Genomic DNA, 17,899 nt, shown 5'->3' on the forward strand with positions numbered 1-17,899 from the left:
CAATGATCTATTCTACAATCTTGAGCACACTACATTACCAGACATGAATGTTTATAGAAACAATCCAAATGTGGAAAGCGCAAACGCTATAAACAACAATACTACACACAATGACAATGTTGACAACTCTTCAATACTATCAGCAGACATACAAGAATCCATAATGGATCCTCAATTCAATAGATTGGTTGAAGAGATAATGAAGAGAGATTGTCAATACTTTCTAAACATGATGGCACAAAGTGGAGCTAAAATACCACATGATTTTGACTTATCTCAACTTATGGAAAGTCGACCTTCACAACAAGCTCAACCCAACATGGATCAAAGGAGACCAAATAGTGGAGGAAATAGAGGACCGAATATGATGCCTGAGTCACCATCAGTTTTGCTTCAAAAACCAGCAATCCCACATACACAAGCTCAAACATATGATACTTACATTCAAAGACCATCATGGAGGCCTTATGCTCAAACACATGCTCAAGGTATGGATCAATCAAGACAAGTGGATACTCAAGGACATCCTCAAAATTTTGACACAAGGAGACCTCATGTCAAAATTGGGGGCAACACAATGGAAAATGAAAGGCCTATTGAATATGGTTTATACACACAAAACAGATATGGGGTCCCTCAGCAAGAAGTTATGCCAAGTGCTCCATATATGTCACAACAATATAGACCTCCATATGGACATGTCTACGATCAGTATCATCCATACATGCAACAAGCTCCTCCTCAAATGGGTGTTACAAACATGGGGTATGCTACAAGAAATCAGTCTCCTCCCAAAAATAATTTGGAGCAACAAATTAGAGATCTACAAAAGAAAGTGGAAGACATGGGCACATCAAAACCCACATATACTATGAGAGATATATGCCCTTATCCCTTCGATAAGAGCATTCCAATGCCTCCGTTTCCTCCGCACTTTGTAACACCGAAATTTGACAAATATAGAGGGAGAGGAGACCCCAAGGCACACATAAGACAATTCTTCACAGCCTGTATTGAGGTAGCGGCAGAAGAAACATACTTAATGAGGTTGTTCCCACAGAGCTTAGGAGATCAAGCTATGGAATGGTTTTCTCAATTACCTCCTGGTATTAAGTCATGGGGCGACTTGGCAGAAGCATTCATTCAACATTTCTCTTACAACATAGAAACAAATGTCTCAGTTACTACCTTGTGCAATACTAAACAAAAGGAAGGAGAATCTTTTGCGTCATTTTTACAAAGATGGAGAAACTTAGCTAGCAGATGCTCTTGCGAAATTCCGCAAAAACAAATGGTGGAAATGTTCACACAAAATGTTAACAAGGCTATTGGCTATGATCTCAGAAAAGCTTGTTTGTCTACATTCAAGGATGTCATTGAAAAGGGCCTAGCAACAGAAAGAGTCTTAATTGAACAAGGAGTTATCAAACTATTCAAAGAAAACAAAGAGGATTTCAAAGGAAAGGACAAACCAAAATTTTGGAACAAGAACAAGAACACGGTTAATGATGGTGTTGTTGATGCCAACACAGTAAGACCAAAGTTCGTCTTTTCTGGTTCAAATTCTACCAACAATCAAGTGAACAATCAAACAGCTTCCAAACCACGAAGGAAGTACACTCCATTGGGAGAACCACTTGAATCAGTATTCAAAAAGCTTGTAGCAAACAAAGTGATCACAGCCCCAGATTTTCCTCCATATGAACCAAAGGTAAAACTGAATTGGTGGAATGATGATGAATTTTGTGAATTTCATAAGAGCAAGGGTCATAAGACAAGTAATTGCCATCGATTGAAAAACATTGTACAAGATCTCATTGACAGAGGAGATATTGAGATTGAGGGACATTCATCTAACCAAGAGCATGAGGTGTTTAAGGAACCATTCCCAAAACATGACAAGGGAAAAGGCAAAGTCACAGATGATCAAGCCAATTACACTAGAGCATCTTACAATTATGATTCCACTATCAATCACATCTCAATGGACAATCATATTTCTACCATTACTATCAAAAACAAAAATCTTGAGAATCCTTCTCAAAGACCCAAAATTGTCCTAAAAGGTGTGGGATCTTCGTCCGCATCTACCTCTGGATGTCATGTTACAACCCGTCGAGGTAAGATCACATTACCAGGTGCCTCTACCAAGAATACCAATCTTTCATCTACCAAGCCTGAGTACGACCTTGTAGAACAACTAGGGAAAACACCCGCACTCATCTCTATTCTTGAGCACTTACGTATATCTCCTGCACATAAAGCTATCCTTGATAAAACCTTGAGAGATACTGCCGTCCCTACTGATCTAAACGTGGACCAGTTTCAAGCCATGGTGGGATATTTATCCGTTCCACACTCCCTCACATTCACAGAAGCCGATGACGCCTCCATAAGTCAGCCTCATAATGCACCTCTACATATTGAAGCCTTCATACATAAACACCGAATAAAACGAGTCCTGATAGATGGAGGAGCAGGTCTTAATATTTGTACATTGAGCACCATTAGACAATTGGGATATTCTGACAAAGCTGTAAATTCTACAAACCAAATCACTATTAAGGCTTATGATGATGAAGAGCGTTCGTCCAAGGGCACGGTCATCTTACCACTAAGAATAGGGCCAGTCACAAAGGACGTGGTTTGTCAAGTCCTTGATCTGGATCTCACATACAACATATTGCTAGGGCGTCCATGGATTCATGAGATGAGAGCAATACCATCTACATATCATCGATGTATCAAGTTTCCACACAATGGAGTTGAAGTGACCGTCAAAGCGGATCCAAATCCATTCATCTATTGCAACAATCTACAACCTAGATCAGAAATAACAATCCCAGTCAATCGCGAAGCTATTCCTTCATCGACATATGTGGATCCTGAATCCTTAAAAGCTTCTACATCAAAACAGGCAGAGCTAAAAGAAGACAAGTTCAAGATTAAAGACATGGGATGTGGTGAGTATATCTTTCATGTTGATCAACTCCCACAGTCTCCTAAGACATTCAATCGACAAGAACAATCTACAAGCAATATGCAAGACCAAGGAATTGGGTGTGAACCACCTAGTGTTGTGGCTACTAAGTCTGAATGCAAATCTCCTCTAGCGATGCAAGCAGCTCTTGATATCAATAGTCCTAAGAGTGGTTCCAGTGAAGAATCTATTGAGCGTATTGCCAGCCCTCTTGAGAGCTCACATAGCCTTACTATTTCATCCACTCATTCCATTTCCACTCCACTCCCAGACTTGGATCAACAAGAATTACAAAAGCCCTTACTAATTGGGGATCAAAAATCAAGCCTTGAAAAGAAAAATTTAAAAGTCAAAAATAAAGAGAAGTCCTTTAGTCCAAATCAAAATCAAAAGCTATTGGACTCTGAAAAAATCAAAGTCAAGGATAAAAATCCTATGAAGCAAAAAGAACAAGAGTTGATCTCCCCTAATATCAAAATAACTGGGGGCAAAAGTTCTAAAATTTCAAGTCAAAAAGCATACTTGTTGATCCTAAGTCTCCATCATGCTATCCTACTTTCACTTCTTTTCGCAATCATAAGCCTTCATCATTCATCCACTTGTTCCACACATCCTTTTCCTTCTAGTGATACATCATGGACCTTTAATGGAGCTTCCTTAAAGGACTTTGCTATCAGTGATGCCCAAACTTCTTTAGGTGACACGCATATGGGCCTGTGTAGTCCACACACTAGTAATTCTATCTCAGTTCCTTTATCAAGGAAGACAGTCACTCAAGCTACACATCATTCAGTCAAGGAACAATGCAGCTACAATCACAAAGTCAAGCCTCACGCATTTGAGGTAGGTGACTTAGTACTCAGAGAGAACCCCAAGAATCAGCAAGACAGAGATAAGAAGGGCAAGTTCGAGCCAAACTGGCTTGGTCCTTACATCATCACAGCGGTATATGGATCTGGGGCATATCAGCTCTCAACTACATAAGGTGAACCCTTGGAGGATCCTATCAACAGCATGCACCTTCGCAGGTTCTACACATAAGCTCTTCGGAACATCCTAATTCAAAAATACAAAAAAAAATCAAAAAAATTTCAAAAATACAAAAAAATTATAAAACAAAAAAATCGTTACTTGGTGAAAACTTGGCAAACAGGCGCCTTGTGACAACAAAAAAAATTGAAAAATCGAGAAAAGTAAAGAGAAATAATTTCGTCCAACGGTGAAAACCACTTCGGTGGCGCCTTGGGCAAGTACCATGGTGAAAACTGGGTCACCAGCGCCATGCGTAGAGACATTGCTCCTCTCTCCTTCAGGATTCTCTTTCATCTTTCACTTTGCACACACTCACAACCTATTCGTTCACAATAAACTTACCCATTTCCATCATGGCTTGTTATTGATCTGCCTAAGATTGGTTAGCCATCCATAACCCTCCCTTTTCACTCCCTTTCCATCCATAATAAATCAGATTCTATCTGTGACTACGGCAAAATCCTACGTCTAGTAATGGGTGTGGAACTGAGAACATCACATGTTTCGAGGAATACAGTTTCTTCCAGCTTCCTTCAAGTCTGTCCATGCACAATCCGCAATAAAGCAACATCTGCATCGCCAGTCCACAATAAAGTTCCGCCTTCTCCGCAATAAAGTATCAGTTTCATGGATTCAGTCAGTTTCAAATGAGACACAGCAGCAACAATGAGCTTCAACAAAATCAAATCTTTCAACAGACTCAGACAACATATGGTTCAGTGCTATCTATCCTTTTTGTGAAAGTGAACATTGTGACCACAATCGAATAAGACTTAAACAAGTGACAAGAGACACTAAACTTGAGGACTACAGTGGATGTTGGTGTCGAGTCTTGGTTTTCTTTTGATTTTATCTTTTTGGTGACATGTCTTTTAGCTTTTCCAGGATGTCTTTGACTAGAGATTCTATCTCCAGGATGTCTTTGACTAGAAAGGCGAGGATGGGGTATCGTCACCTATTTGCATTTGCTGTCTGTCGATTGTCTTTTAGTAATGCTATGACTTGTCCAAGGATATGAGGACACTGTGAGTCTAGTATGAACTGGGGCATTCCTTGTTTGTGACTGTCTTATCTCCATGCAAACAGGTACAATGACTTTCTGGGCACATACAGAATGTATCTCAATCCCATAGCCTCAATTGTGGCTTGGTCTTCAAGTGTCAACTCAGGTCGCAACCTCTGAGTCGATGGGAATCTCTCCCGTGACTCCAGCATCAGCAAGTACTCCTACAGTCAAGCAACTCAATCATGTCAGTTATCGTGGCATTCACTGTTTATCACAAAATGCTACTCACTATCTAAATGCACATAGCTATTTATCCTAGTGACACTCACTGTTCATCACAAAGTGTTGCTATCTATCCTAGTAGTACTCCCTGTTCATCACAAAGTACTACGTGTGTGACACTCAGTGTTCATCACAAAGTGTTACTCACATTTGCACTCTCTGTTCATCACAAAGTGCTGCTCATATTTTAGTACTCCCTGTTCATCACAAAGTACTCTATCTTGGTACTCACTGTTCATCACAAAGTGCCTTGATCTATCTTAGTCTTCCCTAGAGGACCTTCTTGAGTGTATCCTCTCAGCAGCTTATCCAATCGACAGCATATGTTCATCACAGAACTACCGATTTGACCTGGAAGACACAAATTCGCATTTTTGGACACAAACACATTTTCTTGACATAAATGCACATTTATTACATTACCTAGTATGAATTAATGACAATAATAAATGCATCAAAGTACAAGGAGGTTTTGTGGTACTCACTGGCTCTCCTGCCTCCGTTGGCCTCTAGAATCGGCGAACACGGTCGAAACTATGAACCAAAGCCATCGTTGCTAACTGTTGCTGCTTTATTTTCGCTTTGCACTATGCTCTTGTGACGGTGTAGATGACAATGAGGATGTATTTTCCCCCGTGGTCTATCTTATAGATTGCCCTAGCTCTCATTTCCCGAGTCAGTCTTCCTTATCCCGTGACTTTGTCACTTTATCTGATCAGTCCATTCTATCCCGTCTTTCTTATCAAGAGATTTTCTGCAATCTTTTCAGACATTTTCATCCAATCTCTCGAGGGGGCATATAATTCCCATCCTGGGGCAACTCTGTATCAGTTCATCTTATCTTCTTTGAAACAACGCGACAAGCCGCATTGTCTCAAAGAGGGGCAAAATGTAGACACTCAAAATTGTCATGTCTAATTAAATAAATATTTTATTTATTTAATTATCTAAGCCTAATTCTTCTATTAATTAAATAAATTTTTATTTATTTAATTAATTCATTTATCCTCTTCTAGCCTTATTTCTCATTTAAATAAATACATTTATTTATTTAAATTATCCCTTTCCTAAATTAAATAAATATTTTATTTATTTAATTATCCCACTTCTTCTATTAATTAAATAAATCTTTATTTATTTAATTAATTCATTATCTTTTTCTACACATGACACATGTCATTCATCTCTTAATTCCTACACTACCTACCCCTTTCATTATTTTGGTATTTCTTATACCTACCCTCTAATCCTAGCCGACCTCTCTTTTTACACCTCTCAATCTTAACCCTCCATTTCTTATTGTGTCTTCTATTTAACGAGATGCTTTCTTCATTGTCAAACCCTAATCCCTAATGACATACCCTAATCACTCATGCTAATGATCTTTCATGCAACTTGGCTACACTACAATTCCACTTGCAACCACATTCCGTTCTTTATTGAGCTCTTGCGCATACAAAAATCTGAGAGCAAGCATATCAAACAAGATCAATGGAGATAGGAAGAATGGAGATCAAAACCCTATTGGACATGTGATGGTATAATCTTTATGATTTTGAGTTATTTTGCATTGTCTTAGGTAATCTTCATATGTTATGGTGGATCTTTGTTGTTGTTAGGCTAGGGTTTGGTGGTTGAATCCATTTTAGTCTTTCAATATTGTTGTTATTTGTTATCCATTTTCACCATATACAGTGACAATTCAGTTGAATTGTTCTTAAGACCTTTCATAAGGCCACTCCTAGCAGGGTGATTAAATCCTCTAACAGGGTCACACCTAACAGTGTGTTTTGTAACCTTTAACAGGGTTGGCTCCTAACAGGGCTCACTTCAGAAGAGTGAAAATCAGTAACTAGTTACATTGGTGGTTTTCCCAGAATTGGGTTTCCACGTTATATCTGGTGTTACTTGTGTTCATGTTATTTGTTTTATGCATGTTAATGTTTAATGAACAATGATAAGTTAATTTACTGAGTTTCAGCAGTTTATATTTAAGACATCTAAGGGACTTGTGGATTTATTTTTGTGGTAACTGATTCACCCCTCCCCTCTCAGTTACTCCATCCATATTTCCAACACCTACCCACAATATACTCTATTAGAAGTATATGCAATATTACAATGGGTAATGCACATGCATTCAACCAACCTATCTAGAGCTCACTGCTCAAAAACAAGAAGGGCTACATGTTGGAATCAAGGAACACTGAGAGGAGGGGTGAATAAGTGTTCTACAAATTTTAACTTTATTAATTTGTTATTTCAACCACTTAATATATTGAACCAAAAGAAAGATGCAAGAATAAAAAGCAATCAACCACATCACCATAACACAAAGATTTTATACATGGAAAACCCAGTCAAGGCAAAAAATGTTGGCAATTTGGAGGAATTGATTATGTGTTGCATTGATGTTTGTCATTGATGTCAACAATAGCTATTTTGCTGTCTACCGGGTTCCAGTAGAGTGGTTGGATTATGATGTTGATCTGGAGATCTTCTCTGGTATGTTCCAGCTTATGGAATTGGTTATTCATGTGTTCCTAAAGTGTATCACATTCAGTTGGTTCAGGATTTGATGATCTGGAAGCTATCATTTGTTCTAGTAAGCCTTTTGGTTACCAGTAAGGGTTTTACTGGCAGAGCTTTGTTGAAGATCTTTTGATGAATCCAATAAGTGGTGTTGGTGCAACTTTTAGAATATTATCAGGATACTGATGGTTATCATGTTCATGTTCCAGTTGATCGGTGGTGTTTCATTTGTCTTATGGTGACCTAGTTTAGGTCTTGTGTTACTCTGCTAGGTTATGGATCGATTTACATAACATGGTTGATGCATTACCGATTGGATTTATTGTTTGGTTTATGTTGTTTTGGTCTTAGGCCGAATTGGTTTATCATTGGTTTGCAGGATTATGTAACAGATTTATTGTATTATCTTTTAGGTGGTCGACCTAATTGTTTAGGTCCCGGGTTGGTATAAATATGATTTAAGATCTCTTTGTAGATTGTGGGATTAAGGTTATTGGATTATTTGTATGCGAATAAAGCTGTAATCATATGTAGAAGTTTTGGTCGATCATAGGTGACCGAATTGGGTTTGTGTAAGAGGTTTAAGACCTCTGGTATTGAGCTTAACTTGAACTATACTCAGACATAGGACATGCTATTCTTGTAGTTCATTCATCTTTTCGAATTGTAGTCTGAATTCCTTTTGTAGTCAGTGAGACTCCTTTTGTGATGAGTAGTGCGCTATAGGTTATTGGCCTTCTTGCATGTGCAGGACTCTCTTATTGTAATCACTTACTTACTCCAAAAGTATTATTTTGACTATGGGTAGGCTTCCCACCATGGTTTTTCCCTTTACCGGGTTTTCCACGTACAAATCTCAGTGTTATGTGTTGTGGATGGTTGGTAATTGTTCTATAATTTATGTTTGTGCTTAATTGAGATATCTGTTATTTCGGTATTTGGTTTATGTATTCCGGTAAAAGTTTTTGTGTGCTTAAAGTTTCATAATCTTTTGACACCTGATTCAGCCCCCCTCTCTCAGTTGTCCACCGATTATCCTAACAATTGGTATCAGAGCCTGGTCCTCTCTCCAGAAGTTTAAATGTTTGAGGAAGATCCTATGGCATATAATAGTTCATCGGCAACTGTTTTCCGAAGAGAAACCCCTAAGCTTGATTCAACAAATTATAGAGTATGGAAGATTGTGATGTAGACTCATTTGAGATGTATTGTGAAAGAAATTTGGGAGATCACTGAAAAATGCTATACCCCTTATAATCCGGCATCTGGCGATCCTCCTCCGACAAACTTGGATAAGAACATTGAAAATAACTGCAGAGCTAGAGAAGCACTCTTGAGTGCACTTTCTGATCAACAAATAATGAGATTAACTAGCCATTCATCTGCAAAGGCTATATGGGATAAGTTGGACACTCTGAATGAAGGTGACCCTACTGTTAAAATTGCTAAACTTGATGGTTACCGGGTGAGGTATGAGAACCCGAAGAGGGAAGAAGATGAAAGGATTACTGCTTTTATGGAAAGAGTTAATTAAATTGTTATGGGAATTTAGTGTTGTAGTGGATCTCTGAGCGAAGATGAGATTGTCTCTAAAGTATTGAGAGATTTGCCACCGGTTTACAAGATGAAGGCTACTGTAATTAATGAGCTGAGAACAATATCTAACACCTCTGTCATTAGGGATACTTTGGTTGGAAAGTTATCAACCTTTGAGCTTGAAGAATTTGGTCCTCAAGGAACTGCAAAGACTGAATTTGCTTTTCATACATATAGATCATCAGCCGACAAGAGTGATTGGAAATATTTATATGCGAAGGAACTAGAGGGAATGAAGAAAGAAGACAAAGAGTTTGAGCAACTTGAAGCCCTATTTGCTAGAAGAGTACCTAAAGATCCAACATGAAGTAAGTATGAAGGAAAATCACCTTTTAAATATTTTGCATTTAATAAGATAGGTCATTTTGCATCAAGATGTGCTGAGAGGAATTCAAGATTTGAGGAGAAAGCTAGTAGTTCTTTTAGGCCTAAGCATGATTATCAGAGCAAGCATAAGTACAGGAGGAACAAATAAAAATTATGTTACTATGCAGATGAGGAAGGTGTGAATGATTCTGATGATGAACCGACACAAGATGCAGCTAGTGGATCCAACAGTGGAAAGGAATGGGTATTTTTGGCTATCAAGGAAGATGATCCAGAACCTATCATTCAAAATGAGGAAAAGGCCCTTGTTGCTAAAATTAAAGACAAGGATGAATGGGTGATGGACAGTGGATGTTCACATCATATGACTAGAGATAAAAGGAAGTTTCTATCTTTGTGAGAATTTGATGGTGGTCTAGTTAGATTTGGAGATGACAAAGCATACATGATCAGAGAAAGAGGAACTATATCATTGGATGGTAAGCATAAAACTGATAATGTTTATTATGTTGAAGGTTTAAGGCATAATCTTTTGAGTGTAGGATAGTTGGTGGATAAGGGATTTCAATTACAGTTCAAGGATGGAAAATGAAAAATCATCAACATATTTGGTTTGGAGATTGCAACCAATACTTAGACTAAAGGTAACATATTTCATTTGAACTCCCGTGAGAAGACATGTTTGATTGCACAAATTGATGAGAGTTGGCTATAGCATAAGAGGTTGTGTCATGTGAATTTTGATTGCATTGTAAAGATCAGTTTGACTAAGGCTATTAGAGATATACCTAAGATTGGGAAGCCCTATACTCCGGTATGTAAGGAATGTCAAATGGGAAAGCAAGTCAAAAAATCTTTTAAGAGTATACAAGACCAATCTAAGGATGTTTTTGATCTTATTCATACAAATTTGTGTGGTTCTTCTACAATAAAAAGTTTTCAGGGTGATAGATATTTTATGCTAATCATTGATGACTATTGTAGAATGATGTGGGTTACTTTTCTAAGGGAGAAATTTAAAGCTTCTCAAAAAGTTCAAAATATTTAAAGCTAAAGTTGAAGAAAAGACAAGGTTGAAGATTAAATGCTTAAGGTTAGGTTAGGATGGTGAATTCACATCTGGTGAATTTAATAGTTATTGTGAGAAGCATGGGATAAGGAGATAGTTGTCTGTACCCTGAACACCTCAACAAAATGGCATTGTGGAAAGAACGAACATAACTATCTTGGATGCATCTAGAACTATGATGATGAAAGCTAATTTGCCTCATATCTACTAGAGAGAAGCTGTTAGCATGAGAGTATATACATTTAACAAAGTTCATATCAAAGGAGACACTGATAAGACACCTTATGAGTTATGGTTTGGTCATACAACTACAGTTAAGTATTTCATAATCATTGGTAGTAGATGTTATACTAAAAGAGATAATTCCATTGGAAAGTTTGATCCTAGATATGATGAAGGGATATTTATTGGTTATTATAATGAAAGCAAAGCATATAGATGTTATAACCAAAGATTGTAGAGAATTGTGAAGAGTGCTAATGTCAAGGTGGATGACCAGTACAAAGGTCAAATCAAAACTTATGAAAGAGAACGAGAAGTGGAAATGATCATAACTAAATTGGTAGTACCTGTACCGGAACAAAATGTTGAACCAGTTACCTCGGCAGTATCATAAAATTCAACAGTAACTAAAGACCAGAGTAGAAAAATAGAAAGTCAGAAGACTCCTAGGTATGTAAGGTTAAATTATTCAGAAGATCAGATCATTGGAGACAAGAACAAAGGAGTAATGACAAGAAGAAGGTTGGCAGCTGATAAGGTATGTTCAATTTCTCAAGTTGAACTGGCATCAGTTATTGAAGCTTGTAAAGATGAATGTTGGATGAGAGCTATGGAAGAGGAATTAGATTAGATAGAAAAGAACAACAAATGGACTTTAGTTCCCCAACCTAAAAATAAGAATGTTATTGGAACTAAATGGGTCTTTCGGAATAAATTGAAAGAGGATGGACAAGTTTTGAGGAATAAGGCTAGATTGGTATGTAAAGGATATTCTCAGAAGGAAGGAATTGATTATGATGAGACTTTTGCTCCAGTAGCTAGGATTGAAGTTGTGAGATTATTTCTTGCTTATGTTGCCCATAAGAAATACAAGGTTTATTAGATGGATGTCAAGTGTGCATTTTTTAATGAAGATCTTGAAGAGGAAGTTTACATTGAGAAACCTGATGGATTTTCACTTTCAGATGATGAAAACATGGTTTGCAGGTTAAGGAAATTATATGGATTGAAACAGGCCCCTAGAGGTTGGTATGCTAGATTGGACAAATATCTTTTGAATCTTAGTTTCACTAAAGGTAGTGTCGATAGTAACTTATATTATTTTTGGAGGCGTGTGAGGCCTCACCTCGACTCAGTTTGACATTCAGTGGATTTTATATTTTAGACTACTATGGATACTTTGTTTTGATGCTTTTTGAGACTTAGAAATTATATGATTTCAGGATATTGGATAACATTGCTATGAATTGATGTTTTACTTACATGCTTTATGTGATAGAACACTACATGATTATTAGATAGAATGATATTGCAAGGATAGATGTCGTTAATGAATTTGCAGGACTTTACTTTGAATATAGAACTATGATGTATGTTTAGTTTATGTGAATTGGGATGAAAATTGTTTATGTGAATTTGCTTGACAAAAGATGTATTCAATCTGTGCAGATGAAAATTGTATGCAAGTAATGATGTGCATTGTTGTATAATTGATTATATTTTATATGAATATTTGGGAGTACTAATGTGTAAATTGAGATGCGCAGGAAATTTACCATGTGACCATGGAAAATTACGGAGAATCAAACCTAGACTTACGTATGTTCGTAAAGCCAGGGTTTGTCTATTTGGAGAGACAACACTCCGTTTGTGTTGTATTTTATTCGTATCAGTATATGCTGCATGTGTGTTGTGTGTTATTTAAATTTATTGTGTAAAAACCTCAAGAGACAATTTCATGTTTATTTTTGTAAAAGTATTTTATTAGTGCCACTTGACACATGTGTGGATTTAAATTTTAATATTTTATCTTGTCTCTTGATGGGAAAGTGTTAATTATTATTATTTTTAAATAAAATAATGTGTTGTCAAAAAGATATTTTGAGAATATAATATTTGGTGTGGTCAACTTATGTTTGACCCGAAAATAAACTCCAGAGGGGTTTAAAATGGGTTAAATGAACACCTAGGGGTAGTTTATTAGGGTTTCCTGAAGCCCATAAGGTATACCTAGGGGTTAGGGGTAATTTTAGGCAAGTTTCTACTTTATTATGATCTTTTTAACGCTTTAAAAACTGGCTTTTTTGAGTTGAGCGAAAATTGAAAATTGAAGGAAAATCAAATCCAGATTTTTCCTCTTGGAAGGAAAGTCTTTTTTTGCATTTTTGCTTTCTTCCTTCTTTTTGTTGATTTTTCTTAGAATCCTGTGAGAACTCAGTGAGTGAGCTTCTTAAGGAGGATTTTTGGGAATAGCTGGTTAATCACCCACTCTCCATTTTTGGAGACAGAAGAAAAATTTGGAAGAAAAATAATGTTATGGGATAAAGAAATTGATTAAGGAAAATAAAGGATTGTGGATTGGGCAGCTCTTCTTCAGATATCATTATAACCTTTGGGCAGATTAAGGTTGGTTTCATTTTTACTTTTAATGACTTGTTTTTGTTTATTTCTGAAAGTTGTTGAATAAGAAAATCTGTATTCTTGAAAACGAATGTTTGAAAATCTTTTGGTTTTGTTTTATGAATGAATGTGTTTTGGGAGTTTTCTCAAGATCTCTCTTTCTCTTGGGAGAGAAGAGGATCTTGAGGGTGGTAGCAGTGACAGCCCTTGAGTGAGAGACTCTCTTTAGAGAGCGATCACAAGGGATCTTTGTGTGACCCTTGCTGCATGGCCTGTTTGTGCAATGGGGGTCATAAGGAGGGTTATAAGGCTAGAATGCCTTTGGGGGGCATAAGGATTATGGGGTTGAGATTTGATATTTTATTTGTGCCATGAGGTGGCTTTCTTGTTATTACATACTTGCAGATTCTCCTCAGGGTATTTGGTCCACTACCACCCTTTGAAAATGTTCACCACCAGAGTGTGGTGCTGTGAAAGCCAGGTTGGGAATGTGTCTAGAATATTTGTATGTTTTGTGTTTCTTTGTGTTTGCCTGTTTGTTACCCGTCTAGGAATTGGTTCTCCGAGCTCGGGGGTGGCTACCAGTTAGCCTAGGCTGGGAGGTGAGCACTCCATGGTCAATTTTGTGTTTTCTATTATGCAGGAAATTCAGAAGAAAGAGGATAGGATTCATGAAAGATATTCAGAAGATTGTATTTGAAGATATTTGAATTCAGTTGCAGATGTATGTTTAAAGTTGTTGTAAATAAATGCCTCAATTCAAGAGAAAGGAGAAGCAAGTTGAAATTTGTATTAGTAGACTTGAAGTCTTAATGTTGTGACTGTTCAGAGAAATCATTCTGTAAATTTGGTAGAGTATTTAGAGATGTTTTAAAGAAAGAAAAGCTTGTTATTTCTACTTCTGGTTTTATAAAAAAAAAAGGGGTTAAATTGTGTTGCATGCAAAAAGCTTCTTGTATTTTGGAAAGAAATAAAAGATTTGTTTTTCATTTAGACTTTAATTATGTTTCACTTGTGGCAAATAAAAGATTATTGTTGTTGATAGATTTCTGTATTTTTTTTATAAAAAAAGTTGTTTTAAGTAAATATTCTTTTTTAAAAAAAAAAAAGAATATATAAATGGATATCTTTATTTCCAAAAAAAAAGTACAATGTATCTTTATAAAATACTTTGAATTGTATTTTTGTTAACATTGATTTAAAAGCTAGCTTTATAAATGAATATATATATATATATATATATATATATATATATATATATATATATATATATATATATATATATTTCTATTTTTGATTAAACTTAATGTTATCTTTTTCTTTATTATATTAGTTTAGAATTTTGTATGTAAAATTCTCTTCAAAAAAAAACCTTATATAAATTTATATTGAAATAAATTTCATTTTTATTTTTATTATGCTTATTTAAGTTATTTATAAATATATATATATATATATATATATAAATATATATATATTTATATATATATATATATACATATATATATTATTATGTATTTTAATTAAAAAAAAATTAATTTAAAAAAAAAAGGGAAATGAGTTTTGGGGTCCCCGCGGACTCCACTGTGTGTTCACACAGTGGACGACCGCGCGGCGCCCACTGTGTGCACACACAGTGGAGCCGCTTGCGGCTCCCACTATGTGGGCACACAGTGGACGGCCACGGCCGCCACTGTGTGGCCACACAGTGGACGGCCACGGCCGCCACTGTGTGGCCACACAGTGGTGCCGCTAGCGGCGCCCACTGTGTGGGCACACAGTGGTGCCGCGGCGCCCACTGTGCGCTCACACAGTGGCGCGCGCGCGGCCAAACTTGTGTTCTCTCCGTGACCTGCAAAAAAGGGGTTTATTTTTTATGGCCGCCAAGGGCTTCGGCCCAACCAAAACATTGCTAAAAAAAAATAGATGGATTCATGGCCGCCAAGGGCTTCGGCCCAGCTAAGATGTTTAACAGTTAAAAGAGAAATATAATAATTTATAGGGTTTAAAACCCTAACCGAGTGGAGGTTAGGGCAGTTAATTAAAATAATTATTAAAATATTTACCAGTTTAGTAAATATACATATATATATGTTTCCATAAATACATATGGAAATTATATATATGTATGTAAATGTATGAATTTGAGCATTTTTGTATAAGTAATTAAATTTTAAATATATAAATATATGCATAATCAATTATGTATATATGTATATATTTAATTAATCCCGATTTTAACTTTGGTTAAATTATAAAGAGAAATATAAAAGAATTAAAAAGACTATAAAGTCATATTGGAGGATAAATTAAAATATCTCTCCTAATACTTTTAGTATGAATAATTTAATAAAACTATTAATTAAATATCTTTTGGAGATAAAATTTAAACCAGTAGGTTATTCCGCGATTAGAATATAACCGATTGTCGATGCTTCGTTCGTTTCAGAATGAGCTCGAATTTATTAATGGAATTTTCGTTAACGCTTGTCGCAAGAGTGTGCTTGTTAATTAAATCAGTATCTTTTTAAAAAAAAATTTTGTTCCGTTTTTGCCCTAAATTTTGGGCATGACAAGGCGAGGCTAAGTTATGTATGGAATTCTCTTATAATATGAAGAATGAATTTGAGATGTCTATGATTGGGGAGATGAAATTTTTCTTAGGTTTGCAGATTACTTAGACAGATAAAGGTATTTTCATCTGTCAAACTAAGTATGCTAGAGAGTTGTTGAAGAAATTTGGTATGGAAAATTCTAAACCAATTGGTACTCCTATGGTTACAAGTGAGAAATTGACAAAGAAAGATGCATCAACTCCGGTAAATCTTACAAGGTATAAATATATGATTGGTGGTTTATTATATATGACTTAAACTAGACTAGATATAATGAATGCATTTTGTATTGTATCAAGATATTAGAGTGATCCTAGAGAGAATCATGAGAGTGCAGTGAAAAGGATTTTCACACAAGGAACACTTGAGTATGGTTTGTGGTATCCTAAAAATGATGACTTTACACTGTGCATATATAGATGCAAATTGGGCTAGAGATATTGATGACCAAAAGAGAACATCTGGTGGAGCTTTCTTTCTTGGAAAGAAACTCGTTTCATGGATCAACAAGAAATAGTCATGTACTTCTTTATCTATTGTTGAAGCTGAGTATGTTGTTGTTGTTACAAGCTAGGGTTGCCGTTGCACCAAAAGATCGACCTGTCAATGCTTGATACAACCACTAGACTTATAGAATCCACAAGAGGCTATTAAACCATGTCACAAATCCCCACAAGGGATGCTAGCCCATTTCCAACAATCCCCCTCCTAGCGTCACTGGCCATGGCTTGGATGATTCAAACTTGTGACCAAGCTCTGATACCACTTGTTACAAGCTAGGGTTATCGTTGCACCAAAAGATCGACCTATCAATGCCCGATACAACCACTAGAATTATAAAATCCATAGGAGGCTATTAAACCATGTCACAAATCCCCATGAGGGACGGTGGCCCACTGCCAACAACTGCTACTACTAACTATACACAAGTTCTATGGATGAAGCAAATGTTGAAGGATATAAGGGTAGATTGTAATGAACCAGTAGTTATTCACCGTGATAACTCTGCTGCTATTGACATATCAAAGAATCTAGTATTTCATTCTAAGACAAAGCACATTTCTATCAAGTATAACTTTCTGAAGGAGAAGGTGGAAGAAAATGAAGTCAGACTTGTTTATGTGAACACTAAAGAGCAGATTGCAAATATCTTCACTAAACCTTTTCCTAAGGAATCATTTGAGTACTTCAGAGACATATTGGGGGTTTCTGCCCCTCTAGTAGAGACTTGAGTGATGCTGATTGGCATCAGTCCGGTATGGATTTATCAGAGGTATCATTCATTCTAGATTGATGTGTTGGTGCTACTACTCAGGGGGAGTAGTCAGCTATGTGGTTCAGAGGATTTATGATTTTTCTTTGATGATTATGTTAAATTTCTGCCATTGATGTCAAAGGGGGAGATATATTTATGTGAAAAATAGAGCTTAACAAGGATATCATCCATAGGGGGAATTTGGTCTATTGGTTTATAACTTTATTGTTATATCATTTTGGAGAGATTGTTGGATGTTTTCCTTTGGGGAAGACTTGTTTGGAATTTCTTCGCAATTAGATGTTTTTCACATCTAGTGTTTCCATCAATGCCAAAGGGGGAGATTCTTGGAAATTTGGAGGAATTGATTATGTGTTGCATTGATGTTTGTCATTGATGTCAACACTATCTATTTTGTTGTCTACCAGGTTCTGCTAGAGTGGTTGGATTATGATGTTTATTTGGAGATCTTCTCTGGTATGTTCTGGCTTGTGGAATTGGTTTGGATTGGTTATTCATTTGTTCTTGAACATATCACATTTAGTTGGTTTGGGATTTGATGATCTAGAAGCTATCATTTGTT

Source organism: Cryptomeria japonica, chromosome 7 (genome assembly GCF_030272615.1).
Source record: "Cryptomeria japonica chromosome 7, Sugi_1.0, whole genome shotgun sequence".
Classification (NCBI taxonomy): domain Eukaryota; kingdom Viridiplantae; phylum Streptophyta; class Pinopsida; order Cupressales; family Cupressaceae; genus Cryptomeria; species Cryptomeria japonica.